The following is a 15,317-nucleotide window of genomic DNA, read 5'->3' as shown; positions in this document are numbered from 1 at the left end:
TGTATTTTTACAAAAACTAGTATACAAGTTGTGCATGTCATAATATGCAATATACATGTATCACATGCATCACTAACATGATGAGAATTTTATTTTTAAAAAAGAAGATGGAGTAGGAGAAGAACGTGATGAGAGTGAGAGTGTGGGGGTCATGAACAGCTAAAGCCACCAAATCTTCCCTTTAAAGGAAAGAAAAAAGAAAAAGTGACAAACAAAATGATTGTGTAGAAATACTTTAATTTAAGTTAATGCAGAAGAGGAGCCCTACTTCATACCAAACCACAGGCAAAAGAAAAGAAAACCTGATAAAATTGAACATGGCCAGTTCAGAATATGATTAAAAATAAAAAAGGCCATTGAAAATTACAAGATTAGTGGGTTTTTGATTGATGGGAAATTGGGAGTTTTAAGAAAGAGAGACCTGCAGTTTTTTTCAATCGAGATAAGACAGCATGGGATTTCGTGGTAGGCTCAGCAGCAATGAAACGAGGGTAAATAGCAGGTTGTGTAGTTTCTGTTCACAAAAGGGGCGTTACTGTGACATTGCAGAGGCCCCATTTGAGGAGAGGAACAGATTGATTGCAATTAGAGATCAAGTGAAGGAAGTTGAGAACTCATTCGTGTTTTTACAGGTAGTTACTTGCCCCCCCTCACCATTATTTTGTTTTTCTTTGTGGATTGTCCAATTTTATATATTTCTCTTTTATAACACTAATTAAGTTTGCTTAAACTACGGAGAACATGGGTCCAGAAGGTAGAAACACATTGCTATAGCCAACTAGATTAAGCCCAAGTCTGCAATGTTGTTCCATTTGCATCATAGCTTTAGGTGTTTTTGATTTCTCTGTCACCATATCACTGTTGTATGATCTTTTATTTAGTTTTTTTTTCACACTTCTGGGGATCGATATACGCAGAGAATGAGTTCTTGGCAGCAGATGGATAGGCAAGCAGCATTCAACAGTTAGGAAGAAAGCAGGCAAAATCTAGTAGCAAAGGTGGCAGAATATAAGGGAAGAAGGAAACTTAATGTGCTGACAGAACTGAATGCATGTTTTGGCAGTGAAAATAATGTCCCTTTCAATTGGGATTTTAGAGAGAGGTTGAAGATAATGTCTGATGAACCTGCAGGTGGAGTTCACAGCACAAGGTTTCTCACTAACTGCATAAGAAAATTGCTCATCTCATGGAAGTGGCAAAAAGTCGTTGGAATTGCAGTGAAACTGGTTATGGTTTCTGCGAGCATTTCTTTTGTAATTGCTGCTTGTAAAACCAGGCAACTATTGTACACCAGCTCAACCAAAATGATTCCATTTTTGGTATCCAAAGAAGCAGGAAAAATTGACGCTCTATTAACCTTCTCAAAGATCCCTCTTGATGTCTTTTTTGGTAGGGGATGATTGTTAATCTTTTTTTGTTTTGTTTTTATGTCTCTCATACACGTAGTTGTCAAGAAAAGTTTAGAGATTTATATTTTGATTAATTTACAAGTGCAATTCTTGTGAGATATAAATTCATAGTGGTGTCACTAGACTAAATAATCATTGGTGAAACGTCTTGATATCGAATATCTTTCGCTTTTTAATATAATATTTTTTCATATAGCACGTGCCTATCCACTTGTAAGAGTTGGTAGTCATCAAATGTCTTGTATGATACTTTCAACTATTTCTGGCCTTGATAATTTAAATCAAAATTTGATAGTTTGGAATGACTTGATAATTACAACTTTTGTATACATCTTGAATCGAACTCGGGATCGAAACAGATCCTGGAGTAGTTATTTTATACTTGCTTGGATGAATACAAATTGTAATAAACTGAATACACATATAACAAATAAAACAAAAAATTTAACCAAGTCTCAAATGCATTTGTTTGGTTTGCTCACAGTTATGTCTTGATATATAACTTAAAATCTCAATTGCATACAAATTCAACGGTTGAAGGCACTTTTTGTTTAAGGTTTTGCATAGCATGGTCCCAACATCAATGCCGGACGACAGGATCGACGATAATTTTCTCCAATCCAACAAGATTCTCTATTAGGAACTTGACATGTTGATCGACGCAAGGACGATGGCGGTACCCTAATATTTCTAGGACCTTGACGTAATTATGGGGGCATTTGGCAGCTCTCTCTCTAATTCTACTTCTCCCCATGGGCAAGGAAAAATCTCTTTAACCTTCAAAACAAGTCTCTGCAAGTACGGACATGCCTTCATGAAACAAGTTAAACGACCAAGACTCTCTGAATGTTGTACATTAACTAGTAACTTCAAATGCTTGAGATTTGTTATTATGGGAAACGCCGCATGAGTCTGAATGTAGTCATCAACTCCATTGGTATCCAACTCGAGAATCTCTAGTCGAGAATCTCTGGTGTCACATCATAAACAATGCAGCTATGCGACACGGATATCTCAACAAGCGAAGGTGTTTACCCAGAGCAAGATTGACAGTCCATTTTCCATTATAATGAAAGGAAACCAGGTTTACATCATGAATCTCGATACTTTTAAGGTAATGACAAGAATGTATCGCCAGATGTTTAAGGGCAATTGAGAGGCCGACAACTCTTAAATCAACCAAATCACTGAAAGCGTAGCCCGCTGTTAACCTCTCAAGAACGGGACAATTAGACAGCAAGTACTCGAGAAATTCTCCAGTCACAGAAACCTTGTAGACATGAAGAACTTTGAGGGCTTCAAATCTACCACAGGAAGCACCTAGATTTGGAATTTCAAGACCTAATAGTTCCTTGCCAAATTTATAATAATTCTTTGGAAACCCAGGGGCAAATGCACAAAAATCCAACTCACGCATTTCAACTCTCTTACTCATTGCAATTCGAATCCAATGATCAACGGAGCTTGTGAAGCAAGAGTCTAGGTCTAAGCAAGCCCCGAATAGTCTGATGGTTGCGCCATCGCCTAGAAAGAATACTAGTAGCTGCTGTTTCCTTTAGTGACATGAGTGACGGTATACTAACAATAATTTCATGTGGCAACTCACTGATTCGGTCCACCGAGCTGCAACAATCACCCTTAATAATATTTTCCCGCAATTTCTCAGCTATCAATCTTCCGTTCTTTTCTTTTACCTTTGGTCGCTTCACTAAAGCAACGTATAAGCTTCAATGAACTGCAACTCGCCTAACAAAAAATCAATTGATGGAGAGAATGCATCAATCAAACGCTTCCACCATTCGAGCAATATTCTAATCTAACATAAGTACAGGGAGCCGGATTCTCACTTGGCTACAACAATCAAGTGAAGATTGATATTGAACAATTTGCAAATTTAAGTGTCACCACTGGCCTAACAATGCAAAAAAGGAAGTAAAACCAACATAGAAAACTATTCTGCAAAATTAGTAAGAAAGAAAGGTTTGTAAAAGCAGGAGATATACAGCTGCCTACCATTCGTGGCTATCACTACCACAAACCTTAAAGTAGGTTTTATCTAATCGAGTTTTTGCCCAATGTTCTTTAGGAAAAAATTGTATAAATTCTAATATCGAAATTGGTTTTATCTAATTGGGTTCTTGCCCATTATTCTCTGAACATTCTTCACTTCCAAAGGTTTGTGAGTCCACTGAAACCCTTCTTGCTCCTTTTCTTGTTACAAAATCGCTTCATCCGTTGTTTCTGAATTAATTACAAGAAACCTTGATTAAAGTTGAACAACATTCAGTTTGAAAGGTATTACAAACTCGAACAGTAACATCAGTCAAGTCCATAGAAAATTGTTATGCAGGATGGCATATATGTATATATATCAATGCTGCTTAAAGTTGAGCAATAATATAAAGCTCAGCAATATGAGAAAAATGAAGCTGGTCCATATCAAATCAGAAAATACCTAGCACTTGAAAAATATCGCATTCAGATAGCACGCTTATTAGCCGAGGTAAAACAGAAATGCCCACTAGAGATTCTCCCTTAGGAGGTTGAGCTAGCAGCTAGCTAAAAGAACAAAATATGGACCCTGTTATTTTAATCTCTATCTACCTTTACAATCGATGAACACTTACAAATCAAGGGAGATGAATTAAACAAACTTCCGCAGAACCTTAGCACAAAACAGGTCTTCTAACTCTAGGCATAAGAGACATCAAGATATGAGTCCTTGAACATTTGTAATTCCTGCTTCTATCTAATTTCTTCTCCAGGAGGATGGCTTAATTAAATCCCTCTTGGGAAGAAGCCTCAACAATTTCTTCTCCCATCTTATCTCTTAAACAATGGATTGTTATAACTTCATTCTTCTTCTCACTGCTATACTACTCACACTTGTATAGTGTGACAATCCAACTCGATTGGCAACTAAATTTCCTTCTAAAATCCGTAAGATAACACATTATGCAACACATTAACCATAATTGTCCATCCACTATTTACATTCCATAGGCAGCATGATAAACATTATAAAACCGAGAAAATCGTAACCAACGCCTTTCATGACAACCAATCTTGACAAATCTAGTCCTTAGCTATTATTTTCACTAGAAATTTAATCTACACTAAAACCCTAAACACGGTTCATATGCACAATGTTCTTCCTGTCTTACCCCTACTAAGTTTGCATTAGTACGTTTTTACACAGACAAAAATGCCCCGTACTCATCTCTTTCCTCCCGATTTCTTCGTGCTTGGCCGTCGTCCTGTTTTACCAAGATCTTACGATTTCTGCTAACTTGGTGCGACTTCTTCTTACCAAGTAGCCACTATGCTCCAGACCTTTCAATTGAAGTTCCTCTCCTTCAACCTTTGCATGTTGGATTTCACATCAACATCTCCCTATAACCTTGGAGCTTTGTTCGGATTCAAGCTTTCCGATGGTAATTGGACAATTCGTCCGACGCACGCCATCAAGGTTAGTCTGAAACAATTCCTACCATATTGACCTACTGCATGTCAAAATCGGCTTTAAATTTGTGATTTAAAATAATTGGTCTTTTGAAAAAAATTTCATGATTTTGTCTAATCCAATTTAATGGTTAGAAATTTCGCATGGGGATTGCAATTTCATCTGCTCCAAACAAATAGATTCTTTTTATTTTGAATTTAGAAAATTATATTCAAATTTGTTTTACATCTAATTCAGTTGTATTTAGGGGTTGTGTTTTAGTATTTCCTGGCCTGAGTTGTATATAAAGAAAAAGAGTAATTTTTTTCTATCGTAAAGAGTTCATCAGGATCATAGACATGAGTATGATATTATCAAGTAAGATGCCGAGTCCTCTTGCATTCATATAATTACATTTGTGAGCTGCTTTTCTGGGTTATTGTTGATTTTGTTTGCTTATCTGGTATATACAAGAAGAGTGACACTGCCACCAACATTATCAATTTATACATGAAAAATGTAACACTTGGGCCAATCTAACCATTTATTTTGAGCACTTCACATCAGTAAAATAATAAAACATATGACAACGGGGTTTTTCAAGTCAATTTTTTGTTGGCATGTTGTTGTTCATGTAAGTGTTGATTGATAAATGCGAGTGCTTTTGGCATTTTATGACAAAGAAGAAGAAGAAGAAGAAGAAGAATATGTATGCTATAACATTATGAGTCTGAAAATTGAGACATGTGAATTGTATGTGGGACACGTGAATTGTGTGGAGGTAAGCAACAACTATGTGATTGTTTTTTCGCTAAAAAGATCGTGTGACTTTTTGATATATTGTTCATTATGAAACAAGGAAGAATAGGAAGAAAATGATATGATCTCTAACTATTCGACTTTGTTACAAGCAATATTGTTTGGTGAAATAGTTGTGTTAAGATATTGGAGAAAATTAAAAATATTAAAAATTAATCTTGAGGTGTGTCTCATAGGGCTGGGTTCGGTTTTTTCTCAAAACCGAAACCGAACCGAAATTTCGGTTCGGTTCAATTTTTTTTCGATTTTTTTCGGTTCGGTTTTTCTCGGTTCGGTTTCGGTTTTTTTTCGGTTTTTTTTTTTTTTCCCTCCAAAATTATTAAAAAAAAAATGGAAATATGAAAGTTCACATTCAAAGCCACTTCTTCAAAGTCATTCACATGAAAACCTACAAGTATGAAATCAATTTTACACATCTACATTTCATCATTTCATGTCTTGGGACAAATAAAATCTTCCAAGTCCTCAAGCTCAATGCTTAGGCGGCCTAGGCGGCAACATAGCACCTTTGTTTGAGTTTCCACTTGCCATTTCTACATACAAATAAAAAATGAAACATGTAAACATGATGTAAAGCAAATTTGTTTAAACCATACTTGACATTGTATCGGGATTAAACCATAGCCCTCAAGAATGACTTCTATGCATGGATACCAAATTTGTTTAAGAAGTCTATAGCACAACTGCACAAGGATGAAAAATATGTTAGTGGGGAAGGTGAGGATCATATGAAATGAATGTGGCACTCACAACTATCGCATAATTCATCTGCTTTATTGCAGCCTTCCCTTGATTTTCTTTTTGTACTAGTGGGGAAGGTGAGGATCATATGAAATGAATATGGATGATGATGGAAGTAACAGTTCCCTTGAAGAAGGACCTGGGAATACGAACAAAGACAAAGAGAAGCAGCAACTTCCATGCTTGTACATTGTACAAGAATGTTGTGAAAGGTACCAGATTGAGACTACCTAAACATATGTGTTCTATATTTTTTTGCTTATGTTAAGAATATGCTATTGGGAACAATGGTAAATAAACAATATCTATCAACTTTATTAACAATTCTAATCAGCCTACAGAGGTTCCTAATCAGCCTACAGAGGATTTCGGTTAGGATTTCGATTAGGCCTTACAGAGTTGAAGTAAATGGGCATCCAGGAAAGAATAATGAAAAAACCCTGCAAAAATTGAAAAAGGAAACAAAAATAATGAGTCCGTGCAAGCATATATAATTTCCATACAAGGATACAAAAAGGACTTCTGCCCCTTGTTCGATATGTAATCCAATTCATATTTTGATATTTGAGGATTTCGGTTAGGAGTACTTGATGTTGCAGATAACCACACCAAAACCCAAAGAAATCCAGATAAACCAAAAATCACAAATGGTCCGAAAACACCACCTTGTGACATAAGGATTGGAGAAAGCATGAGTCCTACTGCACTTCCAAGCTGAAACCCAGCCATTGCAAGTCCAACAGCTCTGGCTCGTTCTGTTTGAGGAAACCACCTGAAACACAAAGTTCACACCAATTACTTTCCATAGTCATAATAAGATCATGAGAATAAATTGAGTCCATTGATTCAACATCTACATATTTAAACAGCTTCCCAATATTCAAATCACCAATTATTTGATTCAAGTTCAACTCTTTGGTGATTTGGACCAGTCCCTCAGCTGAAGGCATTAATTTCAGAACTTTTTATGCTCATATACTTCATAAATTCAAATAAAATCATTTCAATAAAAAATTAAATTAAATTCGATAAGCAGAAGCAGAAGCCCAGATATGAGAGTACGAGACCAACCTTTTGCAGTCTCAAGACTCGAAGTCGACACGGTAAGAACAATCTGAGAGAGACAGAGCGAGAGAGAGATGAGGCTCAGGGCCTCAGGCTGCGCGAGACTGAAGAAGAAGAACTGAAGGCAGGGAAGGGAAGTAGGGAACGAGAGAGAAAAGGCTTAAGGGTTAGGGTTTTGTTAAAAACATTAAAAAATTAAAAATAACCTCACAAATCCTGGCATGAGGGTTCGAACCCATGCCTCCAGCTTGTAAAGTTTCATTGAAACCAACTTGGCAACAGGTTCTGTTTTGTTATGTTTGTATGACTAAACAATTTATAAATATTCAAAAAAATTATATATATATATATATATATCGGTTCGGTTCGGTTTCCAAGCCTCAAAAACCGAAACCGAACTGGTCAGATTCGGTTGGTTCGGTTTGACAATTTCGGTTCGGTTTTTTTCTGCCTCAGTCCGGTTCGGTTGTCGGTTTTTTTCGGTTTTCGGTTTTTTGAACCCACCCCTAGTGTCTCATACTCCGGGTGAAATCCGGATATCAATTCTCAAGATTAATGGTGCCACAAAATAAATTGCATAACCTTTCGAATGGTCCAGGAAGGTAAATGAGGTCCTTGGAGCCCTGAAGTCACAAGATGTTGGACTCTATGAATTTGTCAGAAAGAATGATGTCGCCATATTCTACAGACATTGTTCTGAATCTCGCAAGATCCATCGCCGAGAGCGGCTTCAAAATCTAAAGGGCTGTGTTAGTGGGGATCGGCATGCACAAATTCTGAAGGGTTGTCCCAGTGGGTGCTCCAGCACGAGTTCTCGTCATATTCTCAAGGGTATTTGTTGTCATTTCTCTAAAGATCAAATCTTTGTCTAAAGATGGTAGAAAGGGAGGAGAGAGAAAAAAAGGGAGAGATTGTACTTTGGTTCAAGATGAAGGTCTAATGCCAATGGTTAAGTGAGATGAAAGCGAAAGAGAGGGCGATAGTTGTAATTTGCAAAAGTAAGGCCATCTCCAACCGAAGGAGGGCCAAAAGGCCATGTTTAGCCTTATAAGTTCTTCTTTTGAACATGCAAAATTAAGTGTTCTTCGATCTCCATTTTTGCCATATCTTCTTTGTTTCCCCGAATGCTTAAGCCAATTCGCGCAACATACCCATTATAGAGATCATAAGCTTCTTGCTCATTTTTTACAATCTTTTTATACAAATCTTCAACATAATCCTCTTCAGAATTCATAATAGGGGTGAACTGCTGAGTTTTTGTTTCGATCATTATTTTCTTATGTGGAGGAGGATGACAAAATTAAATGATAGAAGTAGATGTAATAGATGGAAGAAAATAATATAATATTATCTTGCTTATTTGGTTTGCCTAATCCATCTATGTCGAGGCAAAGCCCTAAATCCGTTTTGTTGTTGCATACAAGTTTTACCCAGTCGAAGAGTATACAACTTATTATTATTATTTTTTTACCCCAAAGTGAAATGGTTCAAAAATTGCACCTATGAGATATATAACTAGCGTTTTGAGTCTACGTTTCCCTCTATTTAAGTGCTAATTGTGGATGCAAATTTCCATTGTCTCTTCTTCTGAAGAAAATGCACCTGCAAAATAATACCACATTCAATTAGAGCAGTTCCACCGTGGGAAAGGGCCCCCCGGGCTATCCACTATTTAATCCACCTAGTGAACAATAATTGCCCTTAATGAATAGTAATTGCCTTTTGCATCTTCACCCATACACTTGAATAGCCCTGCCAACAATTAAATAAAATAAATATATTTTTGCAATTGTTTGGAATTTCCCGTGCACCTCTCCACTCCCTCACATCACTCCCTTTCTTTCCACTCATCTTTCTCACTTCTCTCCATTTTTCTCTGAAGTTCCTTTCTCTCTCTCTCTCTCTACACTCTCACTTTTCTCCATTCTTAAAACTGACTCCCTTCCTTTTCTTTCTTCCATCTCCTTTTCTCACTTTCACACTAAAACCAACCAAACAGCCCTCACATAGACACAGACACAGACACACCCAATCTCTACAAACTCACAAATTCTAATTTCAAAACTAATTCGAAAAAATGAAGTGCAAATCAATCCGAGCGATGCAGAACCTCCAAGCGGCGCAGTACCTGGAGGTGAGGAAGAAGCTCCGGTCAATGCTCCCTCGCTGGAAGCGTCCTCAGATTTCTCCGGTTCTTTACTCGCCTCTGAAGCACAATGCTCGCAACGAAACCTCCGGTTTCTCCTTGAACGCCAAGGCAAAACAGAAGAAAAAACGTGGCTGACGTCAAGGCGACATCAGCCTTGCATCAAACCCACTCCGTGCTCTCGAGTTGGCAACTCTCCACCGGCTTCTCACTTGGTCCCGCTCGGGCTCCCTTGCTAGCACACGCTGGACTTGATTGCTTGGGCTCTCTAGCCCTGTTCACTCTCCTGTCCCTCGGGTTCCAGCACACGCTGGAGCTGCTCTTAAGGCCAAAAGCCTCACACACCCACGATGAATTGGGGTGGGGGGATTTGGCTAAAGAACCTCTGATGCCAAAGTTAGAATTATGAAAATAATGTATTTTTAGGAGTTTGTGGTAACAAAATGACTTAGCATTTTAGTGGGATAAATTAAGTATTTATAGGAGGGGGTCGGCCTTTAGGGTTGGGAGTGGCCGACCATATACGACGGAAATGGGTGAAATAATTCAAGATATTATGTGAAATAACATTTTGAATTTATTATGGTAATTATTCCAAATTAAATAGGAGATTCTGGAAGTTACCTTATTGAATGAAATCAACGAGGGATTGATGAGTGACATTTGAATAAATTCTTTAATGATCGCCTTTAACTCTTCCATTGATGAAGGGGATTTTGAGCCGTCCGTTGCATGTGCGTGAAAATTTAGGTGTGCCTTGTTTGTCTAACGAGGGTAATCTTGTCTTTCTTGTCCAAAAATCCATATGTCGCCTCTATGATTTTAGAAATTATTTTTGGCACCACACTAATCACCAGTCTCCCAATCTAAGCTAGGATAAATAATTTAGCTCATTTGAAGGGGAAATAAAACAAAGTGAATACATAAAAAGAAAAAGAAATAAAATATGAGAAACGCTAAGGAGATTATGTTAGAGTGAGCTTTTTTATAGACTCTCTCTCACTTCATGTTTTTGGTACAATATTTTATGATATCGGCACGAGAATTGTGGTAAAAACATAAGGTGGTGGAGAGTTCATTAAGAATCTCATTTTTCAGATAGTCTCTTTAGCATTTCTCGTAAAATATTGTAGACAAAAAACATGAGTACTAGTAGGGTCCATTTCAAGGTTTGCAGCAGCTGTCACCGTTTCCTCCTAGGAACCAAGTACTTCCTTCTAGGGGTAGAAACCAAGTACTTCCTTCTAGGAGCAGGAACCAATTACTTCCTTCATTCCCATGTTTAACGCGTGGCATCTGCCAAACACATTTGCACATAGTTGATGAATTATCCCCCCGTGTGATTAAGGGCTCGTTCGTCTGATTGTGTTTTTTAAATAACTGAAAGTGTTTATAGAAAAAACTGTTTTTGGGTTTTTACAAAAAGTATCAGTTATGTGCTTTTTTCTAGGAAGCGCTTTAAGTGATTTTTCAGGATTTATTAGCATTTTTACTAAGGATTGTTTCCAAAAATATTTTCATCAAAAATATTTTCAGTCATTTTAAAAACACAACCAAACGAGTTCTAAGTCGTTTGTATAGATTGTCCACTTGCTTTTGCATTCCCTTAACTAGTAAAAGAGCGTCAATTACCTCCCTTCCATTTCATCCAAATTTTTGTTAAGTTGTGTTACGTGAGAGGCATGTGAAACAGTTTCGAGGATTGGAATCAGACTGGAAAAAACAAAAAGATTCGACAAAATTTCATCCAAATTGCTTGGACGAGAAGGGCGTAATTTTGAGTGAAAGAAATCGAGAGTGACTTAAGTCCTGAATCGTCTGATGGTTGTGCCTCTATGTAGTGGATTTACCCAATCGACGTATGCACGACTGTCCTGGTTGTCGAAGCGATGAGGGTTCGCATCAAATTCATTAGAATCAAAGACGAGAGTCATAGTGGACGCCATCGCCTAGAAAGGATACTAGTAGCTGCTTGTAAACCCTAACCCTAATTCTTCACGGTTTGTTTGGAAGATAACTAGACAATTTATAGGATGGAATTTGTAAACCCTAACCTTAATTCTAATATATATACATAAATATGATTCACAAAGACCCACAATACTACGGCTATTCCTTATTGAGGTTTATATGCCATATATAAATCTAATAAAATGTCAAACAATTAATATCAAATATATAGAAGTATTCATATTATTAGTAATATAATGATGTGTACAAAGTTAAAAAACTTTGATCAAATTTAAATACCATTAGAATTTTGGTAAAAAAAATGTTAATAACTAGAAACCGAATTCAAAATATCCTCAAAAAAATATAGAAAACTACTCTGAAAAATTAGTAAGAAAGAAAGGTTAAAAGCAGTAGATGTACGTCTGCCTACCCTTCCTGACACTATCACCACCACAAATCTTAATTTGGTTCAAGGCTGGTTTAGGGCTATGGTACTTTGGAAAAAAACAACTTATTAGAAAAGCTAGAACATCAAAATGACAATCTTTGATCATGCATTACTCTTTAGCAATTATTACATCACATTAAATATTATATCATTTTGAATCATTTAACATATTTACATCAATAGAAACAATTTTTATAAAAAGCTCTCGCAAATTCCAGACTTTTTACCTGCAAGATATCTTATAAGCAGATTTGATGCCCTAATTTATCTTTTATGCAGCACCTCTTGACCAATCCCATGAGTGTCATGTCAGTAACTCTACCTCAAATTAAAACACTTGTTATTGAGGATATGCGGCATAAAAATACAAGTAGCATCAAACAAGAAGATGCCTATTGACCAATGTTTACTAACTAATTTTTTAACTATATTTTGCTTAAAAACGACACTACGTTTTCCAAATCTCTGATAAACTGTCCTTCACGTATTGACTACTTATCTTGATGATTATGTAAGGAGAACTACTCTATGTGGATGATAACGTTTGTCTTTTCTTTTCTCCCAAACTTTAAATTTCTCATTCTCCCTTCTTTAAATGTAGGCAGTCAGGGAAACCCAAGCCGGTGTGAAGCCTCCAGGAGTTTGGGGGACGCTGAATAGGGTCATTGACCCTGTCAAGAACAAAGCCCCCCTTCAAAACTGTATGTGAACTCCCTACTTCTAGTTTTGATTTATTTCTCTACCGTTCCACCTGCCATGAGTAATTGGATTTGCAGCTGATTTCGCTGAGAATAGTTCTAAGGTCGCCTTTTAGTTAAAATAGATTATTGATGGCATTCCTTTTTTCTTTTTGTAACAGTACAAAACTATCGCCTCTTGCGGACTGCCCTTGGAACGCAACTTACCTGCGATGTTCCTTTTTCTGCAATCTGTTGGTCAACCCTTGAGCCATTGAGCCAGTGAGTCACATTATTTTTTAGAAAATTCAAAACTTACCTTCTGATTTTCTTTTATGCCTTGCACCAGCTGTTGTAGACAACGTGATTCAACTTATTCATTTGCCCCTTCTGTGCAGATCAGGCGAAGAATTCTTGGTCTGGTGGGTGATGAACCCAGCGCAGCCAGTGTCCTCCGGGCAAATTTCTCTGATTTGTTGCAGGAAGCCTTGCAGCTGCTGCTACGTGTCCATTAGATGTGGCAAAAACTCAACGACAAAATAGTCTGTAGACGTTATTTCTCTAAGATAAGCTTCACCATGATTTTGTTTCCTTTCCTTTCTTGTCATTGTACTGAAAGAAACAGTGATGCAATCCTAGATATGCTACAGAATTTATTCACGAGATTCTAGCGCACCCAAAATTAAAACGATGATCTGTTTGAATTTAAAAGTTTTCTTTTTGCAGAAGGATCCTTTTCTTCCTTCCTTTTCAATTTCCGTTCTCCCTGAGTTTAATCTCAGTTTTCTTTGAGACAAGTCTCAACTATCCCGGACTTTATGCCTCTTATTCGGCGTTTTTCACCTATCGTTTTCTGTCTTTTAATTTTCATTCCTCCCTCTTCCTTAGCCAATCCGACAAAAAATTGAATATAAGATCCACTTCCCTCCCTCACTCCTCTTCCCCCACCCCAACCGGCATGCCGTGTCCCCATCAAGGCCAATTGTTTTGTGGCCTTCGCCATAGTAAGGGTATTTTACATACCCCTTAACCTTATTTTTTTACCCATAAAATACTTTGTTTGTATATATTTGCAGGGATTCGTGCAGGAACTTGAATATGATGTTTACTTTCTCAGTTTAGAGTTTGGCTTCTTTGAGGATGTGGATGTGGCAGTGATCTGTTTATGGTGCTTTAGATTAGGGTTTTATGTTGTTTGTTTTTTCAGCCTTAGGGCCTAAGCTTATGTGTGTCTCGCATTGTATCTTGGTTGTGGCTCTTATTTTGCTTAGTCCTTGTACTTTATATTGATGCTTAGGCCTTGTACCACACCCCTGGGCGATGTGGGATGTGGTCCTTATATGTATATTCTCATCTCTACCTAGCACGAGGCCTTTTGGGAGCTCACTAACTCCGAAGTTAAGCGAGTAGCGCGCGAGAGCATTCCCAGGATGGGTGACCCATAGGGAAGTTCTCGTGTGAGTTCCCAGAAACAAAATCGTGAGGGTATGCTGGGGGCCCAAAGCGGATAATATCGTGATATGGTGGTGGAGCGGGCTCGGGAAGTGGTCCCCCCAGGCCGGGATGTGACAATTTGGTATTAAAGCTTAACCCTGGCTGCATGTGTGTCGACGAGGACGTCGGACCCTTAAGGGGGCTGGATTGTGACATCCCACATCGCCTAGGGGTGTGATCCTTATATGTATATTCCCATCTCTACCTAGCACGAGGCCTTTTGGAAGCTCACTGGCTTCGGGTTCCATAGGAACTCCGAAGTTAAGTGAGTAGCGCGCGAGAGCATTCTCAGGATGGGTGACCCATCGGGAAGTTCTCGTGTGAGTTCCCAGAAACAAAACCGTGAGGGTGTGCTGGGGGCCCAAAGCGGACAATATCGTGCTATAGTGATGGAGCGGGCCCGGGAAATGGTTCCCCTCGGGCCGGGATGTGACACTTAGCCTCAGTTTTTACCCATAAGATACTTTGTTTGTATATATTTGCAGGGATTCGTGAAGGGACTTGAATATGGTGTCTACGTTCTTAGTTTAGAGTTTGGTTTCTCTAAGGATGTGGCTGTGGCAGTGATCTGTTTATGCTGCTTGAGATTAGGGTTTTTTGTTTGTTTTTTCAGCCTTAAGGCCTAAGCTTATGTGGGTCTCGCGTTGTATCTTGGTTGCGGCTCTCATTTTGCTTAGGCCTTGTACTTTATGTTGATGTTTACCTGGCTCTTTTTGAGCCCTTATACTAGTTTTTAATAATAAAAAAAATAATAATAAACAAACAAACAAACAAAGACTACCAAAATGGGGATTAATTCCAAAATACTATGTTCTGACATCTAAAAGCATCTCCAAATGGGATATCAAAAGATAAATGTCAAATGTTAATTTGATGGTTGACGTGGTAATGTCATATTTTCTCTTTTTCCAACTGATATGTTTTTTTTTTGTTATAAATGATATATGTAGGACTCATTTTAAAACGAAATCAATTAAAATAAATTTAAAAGTATGAGCAAGCTCCAACCAATAAGTTAATCCTATGTGGATTGAAATATGAGTTTTCATATGTCAAATTTGACATATAAGAAAAGGTGATGCCAAATAATTTTCAATTATTTTATTATGTGGGTCCCATTTAT

At 37.6% G+C, this 15,317-nt stretch overlaps 1 long non-coding RNA gene across 1 annotated transcript; it reads left to right on the top strand.

Annotated features, from left to right (window-relative positions):
• The first annotated feature begins 12,561 nt into the window (after positions 1–12,561).
• LOC125469168 lies at positions 12,562–13,391 on the top strand. Its single transcript, XR_007251526.1, has 3 exons — positions 12,562–12,724; positions 12,883–12,982; positions 13,099–13,391. It is a non-coding gene; the product is annotated as an uncharacterized LOC125469168 (long non-coding RNA).
• The last annotated feature ends 1,926 nt before the right edge of the window (positions 13,392–15,317 follow it).

The sequence above is a fragment of a genome, unplaced genomic scaffold, assembly GCF_019419815.1.
Source record: "Pyrus x bretschneideri cultivar Hongxiangsu unplaced genomic scaffold, Pyrus_bretschneideri_v1 Contig40, whole genome shotgun sequence".
NCBI lineage: Eukaryota > Viridiplantae > Streptophyta > Magnoliopsida > Rosales > Rosaceae > Pyrus > Pyrus x bretschneideri.
This window is presented reverse-complemented; position numbering and strand designations above follow the sequence as displayed.